General features: G+C 57.1%; 1 pseudogene; it reads left to right on the top strand.

The window, feature by feature from the left end:
• Window positions 1–679: 679 nt before the first annotated feature.
• The window catches only part of LOC144253050 (protein spire homolog 2-like), a 28,554-nt pseudogene continuing 12,226 nt past the window's right edge, over window positions 680–17,007 (top strand).

Here is a 17,007-nt window from a genome sequence, read left to right on the forward strand (position 1 = left end):
GACCTGAAACAGAGTGGGTGGGTGCTGTTATCTCTGGCCAACCCTGTGTCTTCATGTGTCTACTGTCTCAGGGACCGTGAAGGGATGGAAGCAGACACACCTTCCCTCCTAGAAAGGGTCATCTATTAAGTGTTTCATGCCCGAATCCCGGGTCACCTTCACCCTCACCACCCCCAGCAGTCTCCTGGGGTCACCTTGCTTCAGGCCCTCCAAGAGTTCACAGCACTTTGACTAGCTTCTCAGTGTGGGAGCCCCGCCCCCCATCACTGTGGTGTGTCCACCACCGGAGGCCGGTCTAGAGGAGCCCAGCCTACAGTGAGTCCAGAGCAGGCTGGGGCGTAGACCTGTTGAGCTCGGGGTTGGGGAGAGTGGGGTGTCTTCCAGAACGTCTCCATCAGGGAATGAGTCTCTTGGCCTGGGCCTGGATCGCCTGGGTCAGCGCCCCACCCTCAGTCCTGCCCTGGCCCCCAGTTCCCTGAGCCCCTCCCTCTCCCACACGGCCCGCTGGGCTCAAGTTCCCCTTCGGGTCCCCCACTCTGGCCTCCCTCCCACACTTGTGCAGCGTCCCGGTCCTCCCTCCCCAGAGCGCTGGTCCTCTGGCACCCGGCGCCGCCTCCCTGCGCACCCGCGGCTCCACCTGCGACGGCCGGTGGGGGCGGGGCCGCCGGGATGACGCGGCATGCGGACGGCGCGGACCCGCCCCGCGCTTGGCGGTGCCCGGCGGCGGTGATGGAAACCCGACGCTCCCGCGGGCTTCGATGATGGGCGGCCATCGCCCGGGCTGGCGGCGGCGGCGGAGGCTGCAGCGCGACGGCCCCCGGAGCGCGCGGGACTGGCGGCGCGGCGGGAGCCCTGGGAGCTGTCCCTGGAGGAGGTGCTGAAGGTGTAATAAGCAGCCCCATCAAAGAGGAGCAGGCGTGGGCCGTGTGCTTCCAGGCCTGCCGCGGCCTGCCAGGCGCGCCCGGCGGCCAGCGCCGCATCCACGACACTGGGGACATCCTGCTGCACCAGGACGGCTTGGTCGGCGCACGGCAGGAGCCGGGTGAGCGCAGCGGGCGTCCGGGTTGTGGCCCGCGGCTGCCGGAGGCGGCCGGGACGCGCCGGCGGCTCACTGGGTGGTTCCCTGGTGAAAGGGACCGCGACCTCCTTGGCGCCCACTGCGCCGTCCTGCTGCTGGATCCGACTCCTCCTTCCTGACTGGCTGCTGGACCTGGAGGCCCCCTGCCCTCTGGATCTGGAACCTCCGCTGGGCCAGGCACTGCCCTCCTGGCCTTTCCAGACCTGGGGACCCCTCATCGTCCCCTTCTCGTCCTCCCGTCTCTCATGGCATCAAGGCCAGCTGCTCTGTGGCGGGGCACGCTTTCCTTGGCTGAGAAGGGGCTTTGGCCAGATTGCTAGTACCTGGGGTGAAGTCGGGAAGCAGGCATTATGCCATTCTTGTTCCCTGCTCTCCCCTGGGCCACTCCTCCTGGCTTTGGGTTCTGCAGCCCTCAGTATATGGCTCATGCAAGGCTTTGTGGGTACAAAGAGTCCTTGCTGCTCTCTAGTGACACGGAGAGGACACAGAATGTCCCCAGGCTAGCTCTTTCATGGAGGTTGGGGGAGGGGCTTGCCTCCTGGGAATCTGTGCGGAATACACACCAGTTTCCTGGGTTTAATTGAGAGGGAGCAAGGAGAGTGTAAAATCTGCTTTTTTTTTTTATCCAAAAGAACCAACAACTTAGCCCCTGAAATATGTTTGAGGTCTGTTGAAAGTGGTGCGTTTAGCTGGTTATGTACTTTCCCCTTTAAGTTGTTTTCCTCTCTGGAGAATGGAAGGTTTGTATATGGCGCATAGGATGATATTACCCCAAAGCTGAAACCCTTTTGTGAGCACAAAGGCAGGCTGTGTGCACTGGTTGGAGCCTGACCTCCCTCCAGTCCTCAGCTATGGCCTTGCACTTGCTCTGGAGCAGGCTTCTGTGGAAGACGGGGCAGGAGCAGGGCAAAGCCCAGCAGAGGCAGCAGACAGTGACTGCCTTTTACAGTGGGGAGGGGCCTGCTGTGTCCCCCCCAGGAGCCTGCAGCTTTCTCCCTCAGCTTCCTCTTCCTTCCAACCCCTGCCTGTGACACTTGCAAGTTGAATTTTGCACAAAAAGCATTGATACATTGATTTGATGGGTGGAAATAGTAAGCACCGACATCATGGTATTATTCCCACTTTACTCTCAGGTCAGCTGAGGCCCAGGCCTCAGAAAGTCCAAAATCACTCAGAAAGGGGCAGAATTTGAACTCTGCACTCATGCTCTGAACCACTGTGCTGCCATGTCTTTCAAAGACTGGGCAGAGGGGCAGGTGCACAGTGACCTGCTCTCACCTGGAGTCTGCATACTCACAGAGCTTTTCTCCTGAGGCTCTGTCCTCCTTATAAGATGCTCCCTGGGCCTACCCCAGCCCTGGAGATAAGTGATACCCTAGGGTCTGGCTCCCAGCTCTGAAGAGCAGGACAGGACTGCAGGGAGTGTATAGTCTAGCCTCTGATTTTTAAGGATGGGAAAACCCAAGCAGAGTGGGAGTGGTGAGTTGTTGCCCACAACCATAGCAGCTATCCCTGGGGTTTCCTGGTGTCTCCCTGAACTGTGGGCAAGCCAAGCTGGGCTTCCTATTGGTTCTGTCCCAAATATCAGAGGGCCATGCTTGGGATGTGGGTCATCTGTTTCTCTCTCTCCCCCAGGATTCTATGTGCTGCTGATTCCCAGTCATTGCCCATGTGGCAGTCATCACAGATCTAGTGGCACTTCCTGACTGAGGAGTCAAAGCTCAGTACAGGCCTGTGCATTGAAGAGCCTTATCTCTGTTTGAACAGGGTCTCTGGTCTGGTTTCTGTTCATAAACATTCCTCACAATGGTGATGGCTTATGACTTCTGTCTGCCTTTATTTTATTTTTGGTACTGGGGATTGAATCCATGGACACTTAGCCACTGATCCACATCCTCAGCCCTTTTTTGTATTCTATTTTGAGGCAGAATCTCACTGAGTTGTATAGGGCCTTGCTAAGTTGCTGAAGCTGGCTTTGAACTCGCAATTCTGCTGCCTCAGCCTCCTGAGCCACTGGGATTACAGGCATGTGCCACTGCGCCTGGCTGCCTCTCTCTTTTTTTTTTTTAAGTGGAAGAATGGGAAATGTGTTAGCATGTGGAGTTATTTTTAAGAGGCCATTATTAAAACCTCAAGATCGGGAAAGGATTATTTTTTAAAATGGACTCAGGAAACTCCATCAGGTGAAGCTCTGTGGAGCCGTTCCGTACACAGCACAGCCAGTGGTCAGGTGGCCTGCAGCGCTCTCAGTGGATCCACCTCCTGCCGTCCCAGGGTGGCTTGCCCCACGGGAAGGTGCTCTGCAAAGTGGGACTTGGGCATCGGCCCCTGGAGCATCCAGCTTCGGGCCCAGCTTTCTTCCAGGAAGATGCCCAGGAGACAGTGGAGGCTGGTGCTAGGTGCCCCTGGGGTGAGGGGAGCCATGGCTGCCTCCTCTCCCTTTACTTCCTGCCTTGCACTCACACTCACTTACACAAATATATTTTTATTCGTTTTTATTGGCCCACTTTTCTTTTTGGTGATGGGGTTCAAATCCAGGGTCTCTTGCATGGTAAGTCCAAACTCCACCCTGGAGCTCCATCCCCAGCTCTTGCCTTTTGATGCTCCACCTTTTCAGTCAGGCCCCACTCTTTATACTTGGGGTGGACTGTGGGTCTGAGCCTGGCTATCCCCAGGGTTCTCTGGAGCAGTTGCTAGTTCTTCGTTCTTGAGTGGATACAAGGCCTTCCCTTTTTATGTTGTAGCCCCAGGTTCCTAACACAAAGGCCATTAAAAGGCATTTGTCCAGGCCTGCCAGCGGCTCAGGAGGCTGAGGCAGGAGAATCATGGGTTCAAAGCCATCCTCAGCAAAAACGAGGTGCTGCTAAGCAACTCAGTGAGACCCTGTCTCTAAATAAAATACAAAATAGGGCTGAGATGTGGCTCAGTGGCCAAGTGTCCCTGAATTCAATTCCCAGTACCCCGTAAAATAAAAAATAAATTTATAAAAAGGCACCTGCCCAGAACTGGACCACAGTGTCCACAGGGCTGACTTGTCTTTCACTCTCTCCCCCAGCAGTGCTCAAGAGCAGGCTCTGGCCTCAGGGGGTCCGCTGCACCTGGGCCCACAAGTCACAGCCAGGGGTGCTGCTGCTGCATGTTTGAGCTGGCCTCTGTGCCAGCCACAGACACTTCGCTGTGTGTCTCCTGGCCCAGCGTGCTCCTGCCAGGTGCTGAAATGGGACCCTTTGCTATTGAGGAGTGTGGTTGGACTTTGGGATCAGGAAGCGCACAGCTGGCTCTCTCTGCTGCTGGAGGTCCCTGAGTTCCACCAGTGGCCAGAAGAGTCTGTTGAGGTCATCTTCTTTTCACCATCCCCCCTGCCCAGATGTGTGCAGATGAGCTTTGAGTGGTCTTGCCTTGGCTGGTGTCCTTAGTTATGCTGGGGAGAAGCTGGAGCTGGTCAGAAAGGTCAGATTCTGCTTCCAGAGAGAATTCCCCTTCCCAAGTCTCCTGGCTGTCAGAACATTCCTGGTGGTTCTTATAGCTGGGTCCTTGCCAGCCCTGGCCATGGCTGGAGGTACCTGTCACAGCTATGCCACCTGCCTGGCTATTGCAGGTGCTCTTGCAGCTGTGCTCTTTGCCCTTGAGGGCCACTTAGTCCAGTCATGGTGAAGGGTGACAGAGGCCACCCAGGAGGGTGGGAGCTTTCCTTCCTCACCATGATGGGAGCAAACCTTGAGAGGTGCTTGTAGGATAGGTGCTGAGGTGTTGGGGTCACTCCTCCTGGGAGAGCTATGTTGTTAAGAGCCTCTTCCGCAGCCGAGAAACCCAAAGTCACAGGAAAACAGCCACCTGAGTTGACAGTTGTGGGTGTGATGATGGCCTGTGCCTTAGAGGTGTGTGACTGACCATCTTGGGGGTGCCAGTGGAGGCCTGTGCTGCTGCGCTGCACATTTCTTGATGGTCAGCGCCTGTCCCTGAGCTTTGCTTTCTGGAAGAGGGCTGCCAGACAGTCACTGTGAGGTGTGTGTGGGGGTGAGCAAGGTGTATTTGCAGACAGATTTCTGTAATCCATCTTCTGAGCAAGCCTCACCTTGCAGGACGATCACCTTCTGTGTGTGTGACCTCTCTGACGCTGCCCATGCCAGGCTGGCCCTCCCATAAATCCTGGACACGGGCGGCCCAGGTGCCTGTCCTAGCTGGTACCACCCAACCTGTGCTGTGACTTTGGAAAGGGCTCCACATGTCCAGGAGCCTGGGGGGCCCCATGTCACGTGTGAGGTTAAGCTTGCTGTCGCCTTCCAGCCGCATCCTCCACATGCTCACCAGCTGCCTGCCTGGCATCCACGGGGGGTTTCTCTGCCCCACATGGGACAGAGCTGACTCTAGTGCAGCACCAGGAATTTTGGGGCACTGGATGGTCCGGCCCTGGCATGAGGCCTGGTTAAACCCTGTGGACAGGCTGCCAGGGTTTAACTCTGACCCTTCAGAGCGATGCAAAAGCCCGGTTAAGAGGGAGGAGAGGGGCCTGGAAGTGGTGTCTGCTCGCCGGGCAGACAAGCACAAGGGGCCCGGGCAGCGGGAGGAAGCTCCCAGCCACTGTTTCGGCTTCTGTCCTCTCCCAGGGAATCCCACTTTCCCCCTGTGCATCTGCCTTGGTTCGTCTCCAGGGACTGAGGGGTGAGCAGAAAGGAGAGTGTGGGCATCTGTGGCTTCAGGACAGATCTCCACGACCTTCCGGCTCGAGGTGACACAAACCCATTTTCTTCTGTCTTAAGAGGGTATAGATACAGAATAGCCTTTTCCTTAGGTTAGCTGTTGGCTGTCCTGCCTACGTCTGCCACCTGTGTCGCCTGGCCATGCCACGCAGAAGTCAGGGGGCCTGCAGGTGTGTACGCTCCCAATTCCACCCTCACATCTGGGTGTCATGTCGCTCTCCATTTTTTCTTCTTTTATTGTTTTCCTATTTTTAAAAATTATTTTTTGGGACAGGGTATTGCTGAATGGCCTAGGTGTGCCTGGGACTTGTGATCTTCTTGCCTCAGCCTCCTGAGTGGCTGGGACTAAGGTGTGTGCTATGGCGCCTGGCTCATTCTTGATTCATTTCCAGGAAATTGTTGTATACACATCAATCTACTTCCCCTAAATACTTCAGCTTGTGTGCTGTTACCAGAGCTTAGCGTTTGTTTGTAATTCTTTCTTTTGATGTGAAATTTACATATGATGGAACATGAACCCTGGCACACCTTCCTCGATAAGTCTCTGCACCCCACCCTCTGCTGTCAGGGCCCCACTACGCCTGTTGAACAGTCAGAACCACCCCAGTGGTCAGAACCACCCTGTGCTGGTCCCTCCCACGGATTCCACTTCAGTAGATCTTTGCAGGGGCCCAGGAATGTTCCAAGTGGTTCTAGAATCCACATTCCATCCGAGGTTCTCGAATCCCCTGACTTGGGTCTCCTCTCAGATCCTTGCCCAGTGGACTGAGGGGAGACCCTGGGGAGCATGTGGAGAATCGTGCTGATCTCAGCCCAAGGATTGGCAGAAGTGACCCAGAAGGAGGGACACACCTGTATCCCTTTGACCCAAAGAGCTCTATGTTTGCTGAACAAACAGAGCTTGCGACTTCTGAACCTGCCTGTGGGCATCCTCCAGCTCCTGAAGGCTGATGCTCCACAGAGGGCCCAACTGGGTCTTGCAGTTAGAGTCTTGACTGTGGAACAATCTTTTGTGGAGAGCCTGAAATCACCGACACTGGGTGTGTTTCACTCACCCTGACCATGGGGGGTGGTGTCTCCCTGTGAGAGGGGACCGAGGTGGTGGAGACCCTGGGCTTCTGGGAGCACACAGGGTGTTTGGGTCCAAAGTCTGCTGGCTCTGGGCTCCACCCCACCTCTGAGACAGGGCAGCACTGCACGTTGAGTGGCACCCTTTTGCATGATTTGATTTCTTGACTCTGTAGTGCGTCCACAAGACCCAAATTCAGAACTTGCAGAGAGAGTAGCATCCCAGAGCCCTGTGTTATGGTCCCCACCTACTGGCCTCTTAGCCACAGTGTAAAGTTTCATGCACACCAGCACACGGGTTCTGCTCTGAAACCTAGAGCTGCCCTCTGCCCTCCCACTCCACTCCAGGATGCCCTGTTCCTGTGTGTGTGCGCGTGTGTGTGTGTGTGTATGTATTTCCAGTGTCTTGTGGTAAGAAGGTGCTACAGTGAGTGGCAGTTGGCATCATGCCGTGTGGCAAGGCTTCGGGAAGCAGACCTGCTACCTTGGAAGGCCGGGACCGTGGTTTTGAGAGACTTTGGTGGTGGCCTTCCTGGGTTGCGGCCAGTTCTCCTGTCTACCAGGCTCACATACGCTGTGTTTCTGCAGCCTGCTGTGGCCACACGACACTCTGGGCAGGCTGTCCTGACTCCAGGCCCTGCCACAGCGCAGTAGGTGCTCTGCAAACCCTTCCACCTCGGGAAGCTTCTCTGCCTCTGTTGCTGCACCTCTCTGAGGTGACACTGTTAGACGTAGGTGTCACCTCTGTCCTGCAGGTGAGAAAGTGAGGTCCGAGGGAGGACACCCAGAGCCTGAGGGCCACAGATTGGCCAGGATCTGACATCTCCAGTCCTCCCAGGGCAGACGGGGCTGAGGTGCAGGTACCTCCTCTCACCTGCCACGCAGGGCTGTGCGCTTCCTCTGGAGGCTGCTGGGGGCAGCTGCGAAGGTCCTCTGGGCACCTCTCCTCCAGGTGCAGTCTGTCCTTCCACCACAGGAACAGTGTTCAGAGGAGTGCCGAGCGCTTCAGTTCTCCTCACTTGCCATTCCACGCAAGAGAATCTGGAGTGGGTTTCCTTTCCCTGGCGAGGGTGTCCTTCCCGCAGGAGGAGGTGGCTGAGTGGTCCCGCCCCCTGCAGGGATCAGAGAGTGGTGGTGGGAGCCTGTGTCTGGCTCCATCTCCCCTCTGGAGGTCTCACCATAGACACGTGATCTCCTGGGTCCCGCTGCCTCCCTCTGCTTCTGTCTACTCCAGTGAGAGCAGCTCCGGGCAGTCGTACCTGGACTGTTGGGTGGGTGGGTCAGGAGTGTGCTTGGCTTCGCGGGGACCCAGCTCTGCAGTTTATTAGCTGGGTGGACTCTGGCAGATCTCTGAGTCTGCTGAGCCCCAGTTTCCTCACCACAGAGGGGGATTCCTGGCACCACCCCCTCCAACTTGCTGGAGTTTTGTGACCACCTCGTGGAGGCCCCAGCTCGGCCTCCCCGAGAGATCTCCTTCACCCCCATCTCAGCAGGCCGAGCCTGCTCATCAAACCCTGGAGAGTTCCTAAGTCCTTGCAACTGCAAACAATTAAGATTCACAGACACTTTAATGTTGGCATGATTTTTTTGTTGTTGTTGTTTTTGCTAATATATGAACTATTTGAGCCAGCAACACAAGCATTGAAAGCATTTCCACAGAGAGCTGGCTGCAGAGCTAGACTGCGTGTGCCATCAGTGTGCAGAGAGCTGGGAAGGGCTGGCCACCCTTCTCGGTCAGCCCCTCCTGCCCTTCCCAACCAGCAGCATGACCCAGGCACTGGCCTCCAGGAAACACCTTGGTCCTGGGTCTGATGCTTCTACCTCCCCACTACTTGGACCAGCTGTGGCTGCCAGCTTCCCTGACTGCCCAGCAGGCAGGACGCTGGCCCAGGACAAGAGCCTGTGGCCTGCTGCACACTGCTGGCCTCTCCTGACCTCACCGATGCTGGCCTGGACTGTTCCCATTACTGCAGTGGGTGGCAGTCTCCTTTATCTTGGGCCATCCTCCTGGCTCTTGATGGCATTTTGAAAGTGTTTGCGGCATTAGCAGGTTCGTGCGGAGACCGTCCTGAGGTCTGTCTTCCCACGTCTCGCCTCTTTCTAGTAGGAGTGAAGGCGGTGAAGCTCCCATGCCCACTCGAGTGCCCCTGCACGTCGTATGTGTGGGTAGGTTTCTGCATCTCATTCCGTGGCATCCTTGGAACCTGGGGGGCTGGGGGCTTGGTCAGCAACTGGTGGTCCAGATTCTGGGGTTCCCTGCCTTGCTCTGGCACTATCTCCCCGCCACTAGCTGTGATACCTTGGAGCACAGGAGGTCATCTCTGAGCCTCTATCTCTTCATCTGTGAATGGGTGCCTGAGCTGCTCACTTCCTGGGTTGGATTCGGCATTCATGGATGAGCACCTGCAAAATGCCACTCACTACCTGCCGCCACTCAGCATCACACTGAGCCTGTACGTGGGCCTCAGATCCAGGAGTCGCAGTCCGAGGTGGACATTCCCAGCTAGGCAAAGCCTGTCAGCTCCTCTGAGCCCAAGTCTCTTCCGACAGTGTAACTTGGAGGCAGGCCACCTCAGTTCCCAACGTCACAGCTTCTCACTTCAGACCGCGGCTTCTTGCCTGCAGCCACCACCTACCTGAGCTGCTCCCTCCTTTCCCTCTGTCTCCAAGCAGGCCTGGACCCCAGACCCTGGACCCACTCACCAGCACTGCTGACCACTCTTCTGAGCAGGCACTGGGGAGCACTGGGGTCTGCCTTCTCTAGTGCAGAATGGGACAGTCACTCTTGGCACCTAGGTGTCCTTCCCAGAGCTGGCTCCTGAAGGGCCTTGCAAGTGACCTGGTGGCTCAGCTGGCAATGAACTTTCTGGGGTTCCTTGGGAGAGTGGGGGGATTACTGTATTTTCCTACAGGGAAATGGGCGGGGGGTGGGGCATCCCACCTTCCCGTGGGCTCAGCTGGCCATTTCAGTCTGTGGGCTCCTGGGGTCATGGTGAGCTGAGGCAGGGGCAGCAGCCTGTCCTTGGGTCCTGGGGTGGCTGGGGGAACCTGACTCGCTATCTTTTCTTGCAGAGCCCATGACCACGATGGTGTCCCCAGCCAGCTCAGAAGCTCAGGTACTGAAAACAGTTTTAAAGACGACTTGATCCTGTGAGAGTGAACCTGCGTTGCATAATGGACACTCTCACCGTATTAAGTCCTGTAGCTGTTCGTCGAGGCAGGACAGCGCAGCACCCAGAGGGCCTCACTGGGCCTGGGAGGAAGCTGTGCACAGAGGACAGGCAGTGAGGGCCCAGCAGGGTGTCAAGGGCTCTGGGGCAGGAGCAAGGGAGGAGTTGCTACTGACCCAGAGGGAAGTAGGTGATGACCTCTGCCTGGTTGGCCTCACAGGCACAATGCTGGGGGCTGGGTGTGAGTTTCAGGAGCAAACAGGAAAACCAGCCAAGGACACAAGCCAAGGAATTCCCACTCAGCCCACATCTCCAACCCCTTCCTCCTCCTCCCACCTGCCCTGGGATCACGTCCTGGATTTGGTTCTTCTCTGTGTCTTTAAACCACTGCTCTAATATAACACCTGTTTTACAGTGAACACAGTGGCACACTCAGGGGAGGTGGGCACAGACCAGAAGAGCATATACCATCTGTTGTTGAGAACCCAGAAACTAGCAGTGTGTCTCACCTCCCATAGTCCCTCACCTTGGAATACTGCCATTCAAGTAGCACATCGCCGAGTTTATTTACCAGCTCTGTACTTGTCCTACATAGAGATTCCTCAAACAATTGTGTGTTTCCAAGACTCCTCTGCATTGCCCTGTGGTGGTTAGTCATCCATTTTCATGGCTGCATAATATTTTGGATAGTTTCTTTTTCCCAAGTGCAGTGCTCCTGGGTGGCAGCTGGCCCCTGCTGTGCAGAGTTCCCAAGTAGTCTATTACTTGAAAACTTTCCAAAGTTTTTTTTTTTTTTAAAGAGAGAGTGAGAGAGGAGAGAGAGAGAGAGAGAGAGAGAGAGAGAGAGAATTTTTTTTAATATTTATTTTTTAGTTCTCGGCGGACACAACATCTTTGTTGGTATGTGGTGCTGAGGATCGAACACGGGCCGCATGCATGCCAGACAAGCGCGCTACCGCTTGAGCCACATCCCCAGCCCACTTTCCAAAGTTTTAAAAAGATTTATAAAGAGGAGCTAGGGCCATAGCTCAGTGGTGGAGCGCTTGCCTAGCATGTGTGAGGCACTGGGTTTGATCCTCAGCACCACATTAAAATAAAGGTATTGGGTCCATCTACAACTAAAAATTTATAAATATTCACAACAACGGTGTATGGGAACAGTCCAGTCAGGACTGTTGTTCTCAGAGGCCCCAGGTGCACTTCAGAGTGAGTAGCCTCAGCAGGGGAGCTGCCTGCACCTCGTCTCGACTGGGGCTACTCAGGCTGCACGAGGTGCCCACAGGACCCCTGCAGCTTCTGACCACCCCCAGGCTGCTGAGCCTGTCCAGTGCTGGAATGCCGGCAGGGCTAGAGGTTCTGAGCCTGGCCAACTGCCTAGACTTTTCCTTATGGGGAACGAGCATTCTTGACTTCCAGAGAGTTCCGATGACTGGAGGCACAGAAGACCTTTCACTGACGCAGCTGTCAGATAAGACTTGACTGCAGTTGGCACTTTCCCCAGAGTGGCACTAGCTCAGGCCAGGAGGAAGAGGGGGCTCTCCTCCTGTGCCCTCAGTCTGTCCTCCTGTCCATGGGGTGGGCGGTCTGCATGAGAAAGACCGTCAGAGCCAGCCTGGAGCTCGAGGCAGACGGAGTAGGAGTGAGATGCCCTTCACACCTCCTCGCTCATTCTTGGCCCATACCCAAAGGCCAAAAGGTTCACCAGGAATTCGAGGGGACTGTAACTCCTGCCTGCCCCATCACCGTGGCACCCAGGAGGGGCCCTGAGGCCCTGCTGGAGCCCCCCTGACCCCAGGTTTCGCCTGCCTGGGCCGGGTTCAGGCTGGCACCTGTCAGGTGTGACCCTCTGCTAGAGTTTTGTGGCTGTGGCTGTTGCTCTAGAGTCTAGGGTGTGGCTCGGAGCTGTGTCCCTGATGTTCGTCTGCAGAAGGCACAGACATGCTGAGGTGGCCTCCAGGGGGCCACCCTTTGCCCCACTGCCACCATGGACTCCTGCTGGCCCTCTGCCTGGCACTGGGTTGGCCACCTGTTCTTGCTTGGCATGGTGCAGGCCCTGGCTCTCCAGGCTCCCAGAGGTGGGCACACAGGAAGCTAGAGGCCCTGAAGCAGGTGACCCAGAAGGTTCCCGGAGAAGGCAGTGGCCTCCTTGTGAGGGACAAGGCTGAGGACTCTACACAGCAGACCCAGGCCTGGCCAAGCAAAGGCCCAGCTCTTTGCAAGCTGTGCCCAGGCAACCTGACCTCTCTGTGCCTCTCTCCCCAAACTGCAAGATGAGAGATGGTGTCGGTGGGTTGTCCACAGCCAAGCAGAAGAGTGACACCAGGCTCAGCCCAGGTTCCGACTAGGAGAGTGTCTTTGCGTAAATGCATCCTTTTGATCCATGTCATAAAAGAAAAGCATGAAAGTCCGTTAGCACTAAGAGCAATGCCCAGCAGATCACAGGGAGGTCGTATGCTGGGGTTGAGCCCAGACCTGCGCAGGCTAGGGAGTTCGAGCCACCGAACTGTACCCCGCCCTTTTCATTTCATTGTGAGACAGGGGTCTAACTAAGTTGCCCAGGCTGGCCTTGAACTTGTGAGCCTCCTGCCTCAGCCTCCTAGCTGCTGGGATTCAAACATGTGCACCGAGCCTGGCTAAACATTGGTCTTCTGTGGATGCGTCAGGCTGGCAAGGGGTGATGGCCATGCCTAGTCGGGGATCAGAAGTCTCCTCCTTCACTCTTCTCAAGGAGGCAGATGCTGGCCTCAATTATGGGACTCTTGCCATCTTCTGAACATGGAACTGGGATGATTTGCCAGTCCTCCCCACCCACCCCAAATCACTGGTGGGCCAGATATCTGCAAAGTCAGTACCTCTGAAGATCCTGTGCAGGTCACCAGGAGATGTCACAGAGAAGATCATCTTTGGAGAAAGGTCTGAGGAGTCACCAGAGGGAAGGGGGAGCTAGACTTGGGACCATGGGTTTCTTCACTTACCTGATGGAAGAGTTTCAGCAGGAGTCAGACAGGGACTCCCTGGGGAAGTGATGCGTCCAGGGGAGAAGGTGGGCCACCTTGAGGCTGAGGCTGGGGTGGCCCTGCTGTCCACTGCATTCTTCAGAGCTGTGGCCTGTCACAGTGCTGGGAGCACACCCAGCCCTCCAAGGGAGCCTGTGGGCCAGGGCGAGGGGAGGAGAGAGGGTAAGCCAGGGATGAAAGTCAGAGCCAGGCCGGGAGACACGAGAGTTCACTCGTCAGAGCTGACAGATAACGGCCATCTCGATGGGGGAGGGCAAACGGGCTGGGGTCCTGGGACTTTCAGGGGGAAGGCTTGGGAACCAGAGCCGGGTGGGCCTGATGAGGGTTGGCATGAGGGTTGGTGTGAGGAGTGGTGAGCCTTTCTCAGGAAGGTCCTGGGGCAGGAAAGCAAAACTGTTCTCTTAAAATGGCGGCCGTCACTGAGGATGGCCTTCCAGATGCTGAGCAAGGACCTTGTGCACGGCAGGGCAGTCCCCGTGCAGAGGTGTCAGGACCGGCTCCCCCTCCACAGACCTCTGGTCCCAAGGCCCCTAAAGGCAGACTGTGGAAACAGGGTTCCCTGCCGAGAGGCGCTGAGCCCAGAGGCCTCCACCAAGAGACCTCACGGATTTTAAAAATGAGCTTAAAAAACAAACAAACAAACAAACAACAAACACTTCCTGTGGGCAGGGGTGTAGCCGAGGTGGAGTGCTGGCCTAGCATGCTGGAGGCCTGGGTTCAGACCCAGTGCCACAAACCAAACCAAACCAACAGGTGAAGAACTCGGAGAGCCTCAAGCTTATCCAAAGCAGGCAGAACAGCCCGGGGTGCCTGGTTCACTGGGCGCCACGGCACTGGGTCCCACCCACCCTGCCTGGTGATCCCCTCGTCTCACCCACCACCCACTCCAGTGTGATGACTTTTTAGGTCAGACTTCACCATGTCTGGCTTGGGGTCAGCCAGCTTTCGGCCTCTGAGACTCAAGTACCTGGAAAGGTTCATCTTGGCTCACAGTGTCCAAGTTTCTGTCCATGGCAGTTGGCCCTGTGGCTTTGGGCCGGTGTGGCTCAGGACTTCATGGCGGGAGCACAGGGCAGAGGAGGGAAGGGCTGGGCTGCACTCTCCCTCCGAGGGCACACTCCAGCAGAAGACCTTGCAGTGGAACCTCTGGAAGGTCCACCCCTCTCAGTGGCACCCCAGTGAGGATGCCTGTAGGGAGCCCCTGACCCTCTGCATCTGATCAGGCTCAGCTCCCCGAGGCTCCTGGAAGGGACGGTGTGTCCTGAAGGCTCTCTGCCGATCCTTTCCCTTGGATCAGCACATGGGACTGCGTGTTGGTTCCTCTTTGCTGTGTGGTAGCATTCCCTGTGAGTGTCCCGAGTGCGGTCTCACTCTCAGCTGGAGAACGTTCCAGTGGCCGCGCTCGGGACCCATCAGTTCAGCACCTGGAGAGAGCTGCTGAGGCACTGGTCCCACGTCTGTTGGATTGCGAGGGGCCAAGCTGTTCTGCAAAGTGGTGTGCCGCGGGCAGTCCCTTCAGTCACGCACCTCACCGTGTTGTACCTGGTGTATCCCCTCAGTGGGCCGTTAGCTCCTCCCTCCTGGCCTCTTACTGGGCCTGGCCACTCCCCGCCTGTGAAGGGGCTGGCAGCCTGCCCAGCTCTGGGGCGCCCTGCACTGTTCCCTGCCGCCTGCCGCCTGCGCCAACCCCTCTTTGTCCTGCAGATGGTGCAGTCGCTGGGCTTTGCCATCTACCGCGCACTGGACTGGGGCCTGGACGAGAGCGAGGAGCGCGAGCTCAGCCCACAGCTGGAGCGGCTCATCAACCTCATGGCCAACAGCGACTGTGAGGACAGCGGCTGTGGGGCAGCGGACAAGGGCTACGGGGGTCCAGAGGAGGAGGAGGAGGTTGCAGACGGTGGCCCCCGGGCCCTGCGCACCTTCTCCCAGGCCATGCAGCTGTGCGCGGTGCGGCTGACTGACCCTCGGGGCGCGCAGGCCCACTACCAGGCTGTGTGCCGCGCACTCTTTGTGGAGACGCTGGAGCTCCAGGCCTTCCTAGCCAGGGTGCGGGAGGCCAAGAAGGTGAGCTTGGGAACACAGTGCTGAAGGTGGGGCCTGCGGATGGCCAGACCCGAAGGGGATCTGGGGGGTGACTAGTGGGTACCTTGCCCCTCGGTGGGAGTGCCCCAGCTGCTCTGGGCTGTGTGCTGAAGCCTCATACATTTTGGCCAGGTTTTTGGAGAAGGGAACCAAGGCCTAGGGAGGCAGCAACTGGCTCCTAGCCTCTGCCCGAGCCTCCTTCCTGCTGCCTTAAGCCAGCTGTCATGATTCTGTGAGGGAGTCCTGCTTGCTGCCCCCACTTGCTCCCCAGGTCCCAGTTTCTTCTGAAGACAATGCCAATGGCAGTCCCTTCCCACCTCTCAGAACCACACAGATCCTTCAAGTGGGGTGGGTGGGCAGTTCCGTGGGGGTACCTGTGGGTATGTGCTGTGCCTGGCCTTGCTCTCCAGGTACCTCTCTAAGTTTGGGCCCATTTTGCAGGTGGGCAGATGTAGGCTCTGGGAGGCTGGATCCTTGCCAGGAGCTGCAGAGCCAGTATAGGGCAGGGCTGGTCTCCCTGGGCTCCCAAGCCACAGTTCTCCTCTGGGGCTGTCCTGATCCCCCTGGACCTCAGGGATGGTGTGCAGTCTGCTCTCCCAGCTCCCAGCTCCCAGCCCCTCCTGGAGGAGTTGGTGCTGTTCAAAGGGAGCTGATGGGTTTGTTTGGCAGTGTCCTAAGTGCAGGGACCCTGGGCCCATCAGCTTTCCACAGAGGAGAGAGGGGTACCTGGAGAGGTCAGAGAGATTGGCTGCACTCCTTTGCTTAGGTGTTGGAAGGTAGTTTGGGAGTTAACTGGTATGGTCCCTGACTCCACCCTCACCTTTTTGGGTGCTCTTTCCTTCTAATACAGAGGGGTTCTTGGCAGCTTCACTGACCCTTGGGTCCTAAGAAAAGGCTGGAGCTGCCAGCCTCCCCTGCAGCTCTCACATGCCGAGATGGGGAGGTTACCAGCCCATGGCCTGTTCCTGTGGTCATCCCACCTTCTCTCCAGCTCTTCCTTGACATCCTAGGGGTGTTCTCCCGACTCCACAGACAGTTGGTGGTCCTGATGCTTTCCTCCTTCCTTGAACTTAGCCTGTGTCTTGTTGCTCAGTTTCTCACCCAGACAGCAAGGCTCCTGTTTCAGCAGGAACACACAACTCTGGACGTCAAGCCATTGGCCTGAAGTTCAGGGAACTGGTGGTAGGGGGCACAGAGACAGGTCCCTCGGTGGGGTGCAGCTGTGCTAGTCTAGGTGGGCATTTTGGAGAGAAGCAGCCTGCTCAGGATGGGAGAGCCACCCTCCTGCCCTGTGCCACTGGGCTGGCAAGGTCCCACCTGGGGACTGCTGTTAGAATGGCATGCCTTGTGCTTCTCTGAGCTGGCAGTAATTCTTATAGTGTCTCAGAGCCATTTGGCAAGTATTTTGGGGTGCAGCCAGGGTAACCGGTTCTGTCTTGGTCAAGAGTGGCTGTGGACTGAAGGGCAGATGCTTCTTCAGGACAGGGGAGTCAGAGCAGTCAGGCTGCCACTGAGATGCAGGGCAACCGAGGCAGCTAGTCCAGCAGCCTTCCCTAAATTCTCAGCCCAGAACAGTCACCTGACAGTCCCTAATGCCAGGATGTTTCCTGGCCCTCACCATGATGTTGGCATTTTTCCTGGTTTGGGAATGATCCCCCCCCCCGTACCTGCTGGCAACCACACTGGCCTGCACCCACCACCATCTGCTCAAACAGTTTGAGGACCTAGCCTGTGCCATGTTACGGCAGGTCCAGCTGCAGGTTCTGAGGTGCTGGGTTCCATGTGGCCTCCCGTGGGGATCGTGGTGGAGGAGCAGCTGTGAATGTCTCAGGAGAATGTGTGGGCCATAGCCGGCCAAGGTGCCCCTGAGGAGGTGTTGTGTGCACTGAGAT

This window comes from Urocitellus parryii, unplaced genomic scaffold (genome assembly GCF_045843805.1).
Source record: "Urocitellus parryii isolate mUroPar1 unplaced genomic scaffold, mUroPar1.hap1 Scaffold_88, whole genome shotgun sequence".
Taxonomy (NCBI): Eukaryota; Metazoa; Chordata; class Mammalia; order Rodentia; family Sciuridae; genus Urocitellus; species Urocitellus parryii.